Source organism: Cygnus olor, chromosome 2 (assembly GCF_009769625.2).
Source record: "Cygnus olor isolate bCygOlo1 chromosome 2, bCygOlo1.pri.v2, whole genome shotgun sequence".
In the NCBI taxonomy this organism is placed as follows: domain Eukaryota; kingdom Metazoa; phylum Chordata; class Aves; order Anseriformes; family Anatidae; genus Cygnus; species Cygnus olor.
Window position 1 is genome coordinate 82485376 of NC_049170.1, and position 13445 is coordinate 82498820.

The window sequence follows — 13445 nt, forward strand, 5'->3', positions numbered from 1 at the left end:
AAAACCCTGTCTTCATTGTACTGCCAATTTATTGCACTTAACACAACTGTAAAATAAACATTTTATTGCTAAATATTTTTATTGCTAAATATTACTGCTAAATATTTTTCTTAGTGAAGTAATAAATCTCCTGTAGCACAAAAAATTAAATTTTTTATAGTGTATTTTTCTTTTGACACTTTATTATATTGACTTGTGAAAAATAGAACCAATACCCTCATTATTTATATAGTCAAAGTTGAAGGATGCTTGAGCCACTTCCTTCCAGGAAGAAAGGATGCTGAATATTTGATATATGTGATTAGCGAAGTCTGCAGTGACCTCTTCTAGTATCCTGTATTGTTAAAAATCATTGAACCTTACAGAAGAAGAGGAACGGGGTGTTTTTAAGAGTTGACATTCATTTAAGATAGTTTCACAAAGTTGTTAAGTTTCTTGAAGGAAACAGGTAACTTAAACTGATAGGGAATTTTTATCACAACATAGGTAAAAGTCACCAACCAAAGCAGCGAGTCATGAGAAACCGCTCGGGATTTGAAGTCTGTGCCTGATTGAGACTCTCTGGCTACTATTTTATAAAATACGTTTGTAAGAAAGAGGCAACAGAAACATCTCTGGATGCCAAATTTTAAGACTACAATAACGTTGGATTTCCTCCAGCTCAGCCCCTCAGCAGATCTGCTGGCTGCTAGAGACAGTGCAGAAATAGACTCATAACACACCCAGCTCCAGAGACATTGCTTTAATGACAGCTGAGTTGTGGGCCCCTTTCATGCAGACCCTAACAAGGCAAGAGTGGACAGTGCTCTTAAGTGGGATTTTGGCTTGGGCTCTCGTCCAATCTGAATGGATCAGGCAAAAAGAGACCGATGCTGACACCAGCACAAGTGAAAAGGCTGGGATCGTAATTCAGTATTAACCAAAGCACCTTGCTCCATCCCAGCACTTCCCTGTTGAGCTGGAGCTCGCTGCCTTTCTCCGGTACCCGGCAGTTCACGGTCCCTTTAGGTGGCACATCCCAGCTCAGCTGTTGCTGGGGCAGACTGTGAAATACACCCTCATAGAGCAACCTTCGGGATGAAATGGTGTCACTGCACCAAGCACGTCTATAGTGAGTTTGCCGTTTCAAAAGAGCTTTGCTGCAAGGCAGAGTAAGGGCGTAGGAAGAGTGCACGAGGCAAACTGCAGCTGTGGCTGTGCCTCCCCTTCCCTCCCCTCCTGCCCACACAACAGCTTCATTGTCACAAGCAACAACAAGGTGCAGGACACCATTTGTGCTGATCCCCGAGTGTGACTCTGGCTAATTTTGACCTCTTGTAGAGATCGCATTCTTAGGCACATTTAGCTAGCTCCAAGACCCTATGCCCATCTGAAAAAAAGCAGTATCAATTATAAATAAATGATAATACATAATTAATAGCAATACTCAGAAGCAATGCTGTCTTGCACTGCTCTGGCTACCAGCTAAACAAGCTTTACGTTGAAGCACTCTAGAAGCTGAATTTTAACATCACCCCACCATTTATGGGATATTTTACTATGTATTTCTAGAGTAACCAAAAGGCAACAATTGCATTCATGGAGTCCAGTACTGGCCACATGTACTCATGCTACAATACATAAATATATTTATTAGCCCAATGACATAGAATATTGTATGAATTATACAGCACGGGCAGAGACAGAGTTTCCCAGAGCTATAAATGGTCCAGGTGAGATCAGGGCAAGGCTAACGTGACAGCTCTACCCACATATCCAAACTGCTGTTTGCCAGTGGGTCTTGAATAGCTGTCAAGCTGCTCCCCTCTCCCCTGAGAGCATCTTCCACAGGCGTGCTGTTACGGCCAGCACCAGTGGCCCCACGCTGCAGAGGAAGAGGAGGCATGGGTAGGTAGTGGGGCTGGCCAGCAGCTCACCCGCCGAGATGAAAACAGCAGCCAGATCCCTCAAGCTGTGGGGCCATGTCCTGCCGAGTCAGCCACATGCAACGAGCATCTTGCTAAAATATGGGGAATGCTGCCTTGGTAGGGCTTCCTGAACAAGTAGGAACATTAGGTGCCAATCCTGTCTGCTCAGGACCTTTCTCAAGCACTGTGCTCATTTCAGAAGGATTTACTGAAAAGATTTATAATTCATCAGCCTTTGTGGCTTTCAGCATTAACTACCACAGTTCTCAAAACCACAAAATAAATTGAATACAGATGAGCAAAAGTTGAGCCACAGACAATGAAAGAGCCCAGCAGCGGAAGAAAAGTGTTAAATAGAAAAGAGCAATTTAGAGACATTCAAATCCTGTCAGTGCCCACTAAAGAATGACAGCAGCGGCCCTCTTTGGGGGACAAGAACTGTGCCTGGAATAGCATTTCACGAGGCAGTAGGTTCATGAATTTAATTTTGTTTGGAGACCTTTAATTGGATTTTTGGGGTAGGGAAATCTAGGGCACAGGTCACAACATCATCCTGTTTTCTGGAAGAAAGCCCCTTTTCAAAAGTTGCACATACAAACCACAGTTTGCTTAATATGTGTATTTCCTGACACCTTAGAGTAAGTAAAGGTCTGTTTTCACACTTGGCTAAAAGAAACAATAAAGATGCAGGAGAAATGGTGGGGAGAGCACTGTGAGGTATGAAACAGCAATGACCCAGGCCTGGCTGATACGTTTGCATGGACAGAACAGGGAACTATTATGGCAGCATGATTATATACCACTAGCCTGTCCATATTGTTCCACTTTTGTTTGCTCCTGGCTTTTCTTGGAAAGGAAGAGGTTTTCAGAGCATCACAGAAAATTCATCTCTTTTTTCTTTTTTTTTTTGCACAGCATGTTGTAGCCAACCTATGACTCCTGCATGGCAATAGATGTACAACAATTTGTTTTGAAGTCAACTTTTGAATTTTTCAAAGCAGAAAAAGCACTTCCCTCTCCTGCTGGGAGCAAAGCTACATATTGCTGATCACAGTGACTCTGAGCAGTGATCACTTCCAGAGACAATAAAATACACTGTATTTCAGCATTTGCTGACCATAAGGCTGTAAGAGTTTCAGCCATAAGCAAGCTGCACATTTTCTGTCACAGATGTGTAAATTTCAGTTGCAAACTCTTAATGAATAGTTATTCATTTACCTCTTCCTGTTACATTTCTCAAATGCTTTGAGCAGAAAAATTACTTCTTCACTTCTACAGCTGACCCAAATCCAAATGGCTTTAGAGCTCTGAACATACACAAACACATTTGTAACCTTCAAAGTCTCATCTAACCATCCAAGTCCTTCTTACATGTCAAGAAAGGATCTGAATCCTGAGACAGAAACTGTACATTTTTGGAGACCCATTTCTACTACAGACACACGTGGCAGAAAGCACTCTGCATCAGAACCAGGCTTAAGAACCTCCCTTTGCTTCTGCCTCAGAAGCCTGCAATAGCTCAGACACATCTAAACTGCAGCTTTTTAATTTCTACACTGAAAAACTTTTACAAAAAATCTCACCTCCTTTCCATCTCTCATTTTACTCCTTGGAATAAACTGGCTAGCTCATGGCCGCCTTCTGATGTGCTGTGTTACAGGGACGATGTCCCGGTACAGAGCTCCTGTTCACATTAGGCCAAAAGGATCAGCACATATGCTGTATTTTTCTTCCAGTTTCTCTGTCTTACGAACATCCACATTATTTTACACATACACAGCAGCAGTCCCAGACTTCTACTAATGACAGGGATCTGACCCAGGACCCTTAGCTTGGTTACTTCCAAATTTATATAATTTAATCATCGTCCTCAATTTTCTCTCCAGAAGACACAACTAACATGGCTGCACCCATCCTTCTGCACCTTGTAACCCAGGGCTCCACATCTGGGAGGAGCTCATTCCCAGCGATGGCATCAGGCTCCTGTGCAAAAGATGCTTCAGGAGTCCAGGATGTACCACACGAGCCCTGGTGAATGGCTAGGACTACAGTGGGTGGAATTTCAGTTTCTCCCTCTGCCACATTGTAAAGCCATTGCCTACTCTGAAATGTACGGTACTTGCAAACTGCTTTTGCCAGGGGTTAAATACATTTTATTGACACACCACAAAGACTTCTCCGTGCAACAGTGCCAGAAACGTCTAGGAATTCTGCTTGGCTTCATCTATATCTTGCTGGATGTTGTACGTGTTATATTTTCATACATTAAGGATTTCTATAGAATTTGTCATTAGCCATAATGGTTTCCAGGAGAATCGCTGGCTCAGCTTTAAGAGTGAATAGCTTCATCCCTAGTTTAGCACTTCTGTCAGGCTAGGATCAAATCCAGACACTCTTTCAATTTTTCTTTTAGTGGATCATCTACACTTAATCTTAGCCTCTGACAAACAGGATTAAGAAAACTCTCTATTTTTGTTCAAGGTCCCAAACCCATATATAAACACTGTAATTTACTGCATAATGGCAGCTCTTTCAAGACATAAGTATAAGTAGCAATAACAATCGTGCCTTTTTTGAGAAGCTCTTGTTTCCGGAGGTGAAAAGCACACAGCTGAAGCAGTATGTGGGTGACCTCCACATATCTGAACTTCACAATGCCTTGAAAATCCTGCTGCTGAACAGGAGGATCAACTCGGTCCCTTCTCATCCAGAAAATTGAATGAGATTAGCTAGAACAGCAACAATTTCTCACCTGATCCATCCTGCAAAGACGTTTGCTTAATTGCTTTGGAGATTTCAGAGGTCAAATTCATCCACTGAATTGCAGGATGCACGGTAGGGTTCAGTTTGGTTTCAGTGCAGGGAAAAGCTTTTGAGTACAGTTGACAATAAAGTGTGTGCAGAGGTATTGAGATGAAATCACAGGCTAGGGAAGGCTTAATTTGCTTAGATATTTTAACAACAATAGAATAAATTCCTAAGAGTCTACTACGTTCTGTGATATGAGCTGGTGAAAAAAATATGTATTTTCCATGGAGACTTCAAAAAAGGGGAGGTAGGGGTTTCTGAAGTGAAGTGGTTTCTGTTTTTAATTTAACAAACAAAAGGATTTTCTGCTGTAAAGACTTTTGAATGAAACATTTTCATTTTTAGTGAAAAACCCCTTTGTGGCCAAAACCAAAATTCTAGGTAAGAGAGGGGAATAAAAGGGTTTTGAACAATTTCTGCAAATATTCTGAGTGCAGCTTTGCCTTCTGACACAGCCATGGCAGGCTAGAAAACTATATAAACTGGATGTTTTAAAAGGCATACATTTAAATTTCACTGTCCTTACTTCCTCTATTGCTGAGCTTGCAGAAACAAGAGAGAGAGGAAGAAAGACTTGTGAAGCTTTTCTGTGCTCCTTGTGCGCTTGCTTAGTCTGAATCTCCCCACTCAGGCCCTGACATGGGCTGCAGCAGCTCCAACGGGATTCTCACACATGGCACTGTGGTGTTTTTCCTTCCACAGTGAAGCAAGGACAATGTGTATAAACCAGTTTTCCTTTATTCCCTCATTGTTCCTGCAAAGAGCTACAAATAGGAACCTGAGCACTGTGTTGGAAGACTGAACACAGACCTAATAGAAAAGGAGAAGGGGATATGGACAATATTTTTTGTTTGCTTGAAAGGTCAGTGAACTCTGAAATATAGAAAGCATTTGCTATAGTGATTTATTTAGTACTTGAGGTTTTAACCTAAGAAACTTTAAACAAATGAAGAGTTTTATACAGGGGGTAATAAGTCCCTAGATAATATTCAAGCAGGGAGTATTTCAGTGAGCCACATAGGAATGAGCATAATAAGAGTTAAATTGTTCCTGGTCCAATAGCAGATTTTTCTTTAAATGAATGCAATGAAAGCATCCTCCCCTGAGTATCATTTGTTACTCCGGAGCCAAAATCCTCTCTTATTTACACATAAATCTAGGGGCCTTATTTGCAGGGTACCAGTTGCCTTTGACTCACTTCCCAAGGCACACTGCCTCCATCACCCCAGGTACAACACAACATCTGGTGTCAGGCTGTGGCTCTCAGTGGATGTATTCCAGAGATGTATCAGGATAACCATGTTCAGAACTTAATTTTCATACTTAGGGCTAATGAAAGCCCGATGTTATGGAGGTTTATGTACCAGTGGAGGCCAGCAACATCTGAACAGGGGTAGCTTAAATTAACATGTACAACAGCGTTCAGACTCCTTTCACAACAATAAAAAAAAAAAAAAGGAAAAAAAAGCCATTTGAATCTGACTCAAGAAAGGCAAGGTTATTACTCATATCCCAAGGAGATATGGTATGTGTGATGAACTGGAAATGCTATTAAAGAACAGATTCCTGTTCTGATAGGCCAAGTAAGTGCTGGTTTCACTGGTACACTGTTAATTACACATTCACTCTTTCACATAACGAAAAAGAGTCTCATGTAGTGTCTACAAAAGGGGTTTGCAGATCTGCATAGAATGAAACCAGCAGTGACAAATGTCAGCAGTACCATATACTGATGCCATGAATAATGCATAACACGGAAATGTGAATCTATAAGTAGAGAAATAATCAAAACTGCGGATCTTTTTTTTTTTTTTTTTTCCCACCACTCTCTCTAGGCTTATAAAGTCTAATTTTCTTAGCACTTCAAACTCAAATGGTTTCAAGGATTCTGTTTCAGACAGAGAAAACCGATGAATGGCCATGGCGGCTTCCACTTTTTGATCATCCATTCAGGTCTGGTCAGTCAAACATTACCTGTTGGCTTATGTATCTGCCTGTGGCACTACCTGGGGCTCTGCTTGGCTGTTCCCAGCCAAGGCCAGGATTTACCTGCCCGCTTCCCTCCCCAAGCAGGGTTTCCATACGAACGGTGGGGCTGATCAGAGGAAATGTGGAGATTCACCACTCTCTGCTGTATTACTTTGGCTTCCAAGATTTTCCATGTCTGCTGAGTGCCTCCTGAAAGGCAGCTTTGGAGCAGTAGCTGAGGGTGGAAAAGCAACCCTCGTGTTTAGCCATACTATATCCCCAAACTCTACCAGCTAGGTTACTGAGCTGTACTTTCTGACAGCCTGGCTGGGCAGATGGTACCCAAAAACTGCCAGAGCAGGAATTAATGCTTCCCCACTGGCTACAGGAAGCACTGCAACTGCCTGAGATGAGGGTTTGCTTTGATAATCATTTGCTTAAATAAGCAGATGCCCACAGACTTCAGAAGGCATCAGCACATGCTCCTACAGTGGAGCCAGCATAACCAGCCCCTAGGGGAGAAACAGAAACACCCCATACGTCTGCAAGGGGGACACTGAGGGATGCCAGGAGAGTGAATGTCATAGCCAGTCAGCAAGGATGTCAAGGAAGAGACCCCAGGCTGAGCTGTTCTGTAAAACACTTTCCTCTGTTGTGACTAGCATTTAAACCGGAATTTGAATAAAACCTGACCTGGACGAGGCAACACTGATGTAATTCTCCACTGTGTAGATTCTCCACTAATTCTCAGACTAACACACCAACAGGGCGGTCACCACCTCTCCCCAGCAATCTCAATTCTAGAATAGGAGGGAAATATCATTTAGTTCACAGCCAAAGCATTTACTTCGTGGCAAGCTGTACACTTTTATTCAGCAGCATCTTACTCAGCTGGACATCTCCATTATTTATCTTCTTCACTACACAGTTTGTGTATATATGTGCAAGCATTACGTAGTTTTTAATTCACACTCTTAAGTACCACCTGTCTGTTTTCCTACACAGAAATCCACATTAAGAGTCCCAACAGGATTTTTAATCATGTTTCCTGTGCATTATACACTCTGATAGCCTACTTAATCATTTGATCATGTGCTGTTTAATCCATATGAACCTGGTCTTGTTCCCTCTACAGAAAAGATGGTGTCTGGAAATGCAGTAACACTGTAAGACAAACTGTTATCTTTGTGGTTCTGGCTGTGACTGTATGCTTGAAGTGAAAAGTCCCTTACATATTCTTTCTCACTAACACTGCTTGCTGCACAGTTGTGCATCATTTTGTCCAGCCTGAACAATTCTTTCTGTAGAATTAAAATGATCGCTTCAATTGGAAGAGACTGATTTGCAACACATTAAAGGAGCAGAATTAAACTTACACAGGTGACATACTTTGAAGCATTTTTAGTCATTTAAGAACTCTGCAACCTTACTGTCCTCCCGGTGACTTCAGTGACTTTTTTTTTTTTTTTAAATCAAGGAAACTCCAGGAAGGAGGGCAGGTTGTTTTTAATACAGAAATCTAATCATGTGAAGTGAGAATATTGGGTCTGGAAAGCCAAACACCTTTGCCCAAAGCAGATAAACAGTGATATAGGGTCTTTGGCAACATGAGACAGGACTCTCCAGGAACCTTGCTTTCTTCCAGAAACATCATCACAGATCACATAACAGGGGCCTTTATCTATAAAAATGCAACACTCTTATGCATGCATGTGCAAACACAATGGAGTACTGAGAGACTGCCTATTCAATGGGCATTGCCATACTATTATGTACGCGTGCATAGGCAAAGCTAATGAAACACAGAGACAACTTGGTTTATTCTATGACCAATAATAGTATATGCACAAAGAAACAGATTTTTAAGAGACTGTTAATTCAATCTTCTGAAAAATGGTTTCTTCCCAGCACGAAAAGACATACCGGTTACCTAGAGATAGCATTTCAGTAAAAAATCAAGCCTATGCTTAATTTCAGGCTTATGCCAATGAGCTGCTAATCCAGTTACAATCAGAAGCTAACAATACAGGTGGCACTTCAGAATGCTTTCCTTACTCAGAGCATTGGTTTCTGTCAAACACATTTCCATAGTCTCTTGCTGAGGCCAAATATCAGTATAAAAAAAGCTGCAAAGCTTTTTTTCTTCTGGAGATGAAAATCAAACTTTTTTTTTCTTTCTCCTTGAAAAACTGCTAAACTTCCAGGGAGAAAGAAAAAACCCTGTTGATGTACCAACAACAACCAGGACAATTATGAGCCAGAGAAAGAAATGCTGGATACTTAGCAACCAGCTAAGGACTTGCATCATCTCAGAATCCAAAACAAACTGGCCCAGAACAGAATACTCTTTTCCCATATTTCATCAAATAACACTTTCACCATTCCTAGTTTTCAAATGGAAACTCTGCATTCCCTCCCCATTGCATATTTTTACATAAATGAGAAATAGCAAGGAACAAAAATATTGCAGAAAATCTACACTAAACCCAGGGAAAATGTAATTTAATAGACACTGCATAGTGTTAAGGGTATTGAAGAATTTCATCTTTTTGCATAGTTCTAGCACTCTGCTCTGCAGCATTACGTATTGGGCATACGGCTGCAAGGGAAGAAGAGTGAAGCAGAAGACTCGCATATTTTGAGATGCTTGTCACTTCAGAGGTTGGGATTTAATACTGTATGGTTCAGTTTCAATCACTGTAAGTTGTCAACCATCTTTCTCTTTAGCAAACATCTTACCTGCAATGCGGTCCCAGACTGAAGGGACACATGCCCTTTCAAAGAGGTAAATGGTCTGGCAGCAGAGGCACCTTCACCATTCTGCTACCACTGATGGTGTATTTATGCATGTACCTCATTTAGCAGCTGCTCAATGTTTACTTTGGAATTGGTGCTTTTCCTGTAAGATTTGTACAAGATCAGCATAAATAACCAAAGAAAGACAGAGTGGAAATGAAACCCCAAATACTCAAAACTATCCTTACATTGCATCTCCTTGCAACTGTACTTACAACCTCAACATGGGCAGATAAACTGAGCTGAGAGAATACATGAGCAAAATTACAACAGCTCCTAATCTCTTTGGGTCCCTCCAACCTTTGCTGTCTGTAGAGAGGCAAGTGTGTTTCACTCCCAAAAGCTATGGATCAGAAAACCTGAGCTTGAATCAGAACTACTTTAAATCCCACTGGGCCAAGGTGTTAATTCATACTGCATTTCAGGTCAGGAAGTAACTCAGTTGCAGCATGCTACTTAACGTATCTTGAAAAAAAAAAAAAGGAGAACAGGCTGGTTAACAAAAAGTGAGCATTGGGAAAATCAATGACAGTTAAGATTGCTGTAGCCCTACACTGCGAAGTCTTCTCCTGCACTGTTTTGCCTTGCTAGAACATTACCCTGCTCACATAACAACAGATGCATGTCAGCAAGATCTCAAAGTTGCACCTACCCTGGATTTCTGTCCATCATCACACTTATCCCAGGGCATCAGCACCTGAGCAAATGCCTCACAAACATGTGCCATGCAACTTGGTCTGCTGTGATGTAGCATGTCCTGCTGCTATGATCCAATGGAGTTGAAGCCTGGCATCTTACTTCACTGGCTTTGGGGGCAGAGCTTGGAAGTAGGGCAGTTAGAGTGACCATAAACACAAAGGAATTAAGTTGTGCTAATGAGAACTTACAAAAGCTAACAAGAACCTCCAAAATACCTCTTCTGCTCAGCCTGCACAGCCACAGCAGATACTCTCAAACAAAGGAGAGTTATGTTGCACCAGTCCTCCAAGTAGAAACCCAGAAGAGCAATTATAACAAGGCTTCCGAAGGTTATGAATGAGCTATCAGGGGCCGTTCAAGAGCTGGCTGCATTGTATCTACCTCCAGCTTGTATTACCCATTTCTCAGACTAATGAGACTGACAGAGTTCCTCCAACCAAAGTAGTTCAAGACTATGTTATGCCTCTTAAGAAAATATGTACTTCCAAATGCTGCAAGAATAGCTCAAACATCTGGACAGATTTTGTACTTTGAAAGCCAGTAAATTGGAGTGACCCACCTCAAATTTCTTTAGGGGTACTTTCCAGTTCCAGGTGAGCTGGAATTGGAAAGGTATTTTTTCATCATGTTCAGGTGTTTCAGGTGTTTTTTCATCATGTCAGATCAGCATAAGCTTTGCAAGTTCTTTTTAAAAAGCACTTCTGGCCACTAGTTTTAAATCCTGTATTTTCTTTCGCTTGATGAAGTAAAACTTATCATCTTCACATAAAACTCCCCTTTCTGTTCTAGGTAGCTAGTTACTCCTGCTCTGTACTGTACATTTTCAGAGTGAACCCATTTGTAAGTCCCGCCATAAATAACACGGGAGAGAGCAAGTCTGGTGAAGAGGACTTACCAGGCTGCCATCTGGAAATCAGATTTTAGAGATATCAGCAGTAAAGAAAGAGTCCTGCAACTTGCATAGTTACTTGAATTAAGAAAACTCACTTGAATATCAAAAGCCCCCTTCTCTTTTGGAGAGTTAAGTTCCCAAGCTCTTGGTCTCTGGGGGTAAGGAGCTGGTTGGCTGGTTTTTCATGCCAGGAGTGATGAAAACTGAACCTTGTACATTTAAACACTTTCAGTTGTTCGTGAGTAAACTGTGAGCTAAAGCCATAATTGTGATGCAGGCCAAATCATATAATACTTTCAAAATTACGTTCATTTCTCCAGGGTTTACTAAAGGTAGCATGACAAGCACATTGATCCAATGGTAATATTCAGGTCAAAGTGTGAAGTTCTCAAATACCAAAGCCCTTTCCACAGTAAGTGTGTGGAATTGTAACATTTTCTACAAAGCCCATCTAACACAGTCAGAATTTGTATTTTTACAGCGTAAAGAGCTTCCTCATTCTCTGGAGGTCTGCTTGTTCATCCCGTGATAAGACTGCAGAACAGTGATGCTAACCTGATCAGTGACACAGCAGATGCCAAACTGTAGTGAATTCTCCACAACAAACTTTTCAAAAGTACTGTCCCTTTGCTCCCACAAGAGACACTACAGCAGAAAATAGAAAGCTTGAAGGGCAAATCCAGAATTTATCCCCCCAAAGGCTATCTCCTTAAGAGATGCATGGTGGCAGTTCTAGACAAAATTATTTTTGCACATAGTTAACAGTTCTGATCAGTGAGAGAAGCTCATAATCATGCTACTGCTTACCTTAAATCTTAGCTGGCACTCTTTCCTACAAAGTATTTGGACATGTAGTGCATGATCTGTGGGAGTTTGCCTGGAAAAAGTTTGCTTTTCTTGTCTGCTTTTACTGGATGATATTGGAGAATGCTCTCCCCACCACTGGATCAGGCCCCGCAACCATTTACCGTACTATACTACAACTGACTAGTGAGCCTCGTTTTCTATCCTTTTGCGTTCATGTCATTAAAAACAGGTTTAAGTGTCCCAGATGTGTTGCAGAGCAACAGAGCCTCGAGGTTTCTGCAGTTGTCTGTCAGAACCAGCACCGCTCCCACCACAGCTCTTCCCAGCAGTGTTGACTGCAGCAATTTTCCTGGTGGTACTTCGCTTCACTAGTTCTCAGCCCATTTCAAATCGCACACACTGAAACTTCTTTCTCTTGCGTTTTGGCTCTCTTTTCCCGCTCTTCTGATATTTTTCTCTCCAATATCTTAATCTGGCAACATGTTGAGGGAGATGCCTTAAGAAGTCAATATGAAGGGGAGGAATTAATAAAACTAGCTTACTCAATAGGATATTAAAAATTCAAAGGCTGCTTTACTAATCATGTTTCAGTAGAAACCTGTTTCAAATTCTACTAGTAAATGGCTACAGTTATCAAATACATGCCTGAGCTGAACAGTAGGAATCATTACGAGCTATCTAATAAGGATTTATGCTGCACTGACTGGAAGGCAACAAATTCTAGACACATGTAGGCCATACTTGGAGGGGAGGGACGTGAATCCTTCCAGGCACATAAACCAGAGATTAATGCAAGTCCTAGTGTACACACTAGAACAAATCTGTCCCAGTCTCCCCATTCTGCCATCAGTACTAGTGACTAGATTGTCAAAAACTACAACAAATTACAGAGCAGAGAAGTTTAAGCTCCCTAAGAATTTCTGTGCTGGAAGCATTACTGCAAATCATACTGCAAAAATAAAATCAATAGCTAGAAAAAATTAGCTTTTCTTCCTTTTTTTTTTCCCCTCTGAGAGTAGCTTGATTATTTAATATTATTATTAACTCCGTTTATTCCTAATTTCTGGAATCCTCTTTTATTTTTAACCAGACAAAAGCTTACCATTATTTTTTTCTGACCAGGGGAAAAACTTCATCAATAAGGAAAGTGAGGGAGGAAAGAGCTCCGTGAGATGTGGAGCACCTGCTGTTCCCAGGGAGATATGTGGTTCTGGGATTAGATCCATGGACGGGCTCCAAAAACACTGGGATTTAGATTGCAGGATAATCATCTATACCCAGGTGACGTGCAGTATTGCTTTTCCTTTTATTTTATAACATTGTTCAAACCCAAACACTACATCATGCTTTTAAAACCCTGCAAAATATTTTTACTTCCCTTGGAATTATATACATCATGTATTTTGGTAAATCCTGGCAAAAAGAGCAGGAAAAAAAAAAAAAAAAGGAAAAAGAAAAAAAATTGGCTTAATGAGCAAAACAAATACTTTTTGAAATGTATTTTTCTTCCATGTTGTGCTTGCAAGGGGGGACTGCAATTACTGCTTCACAAGTGCCATGATGCACAG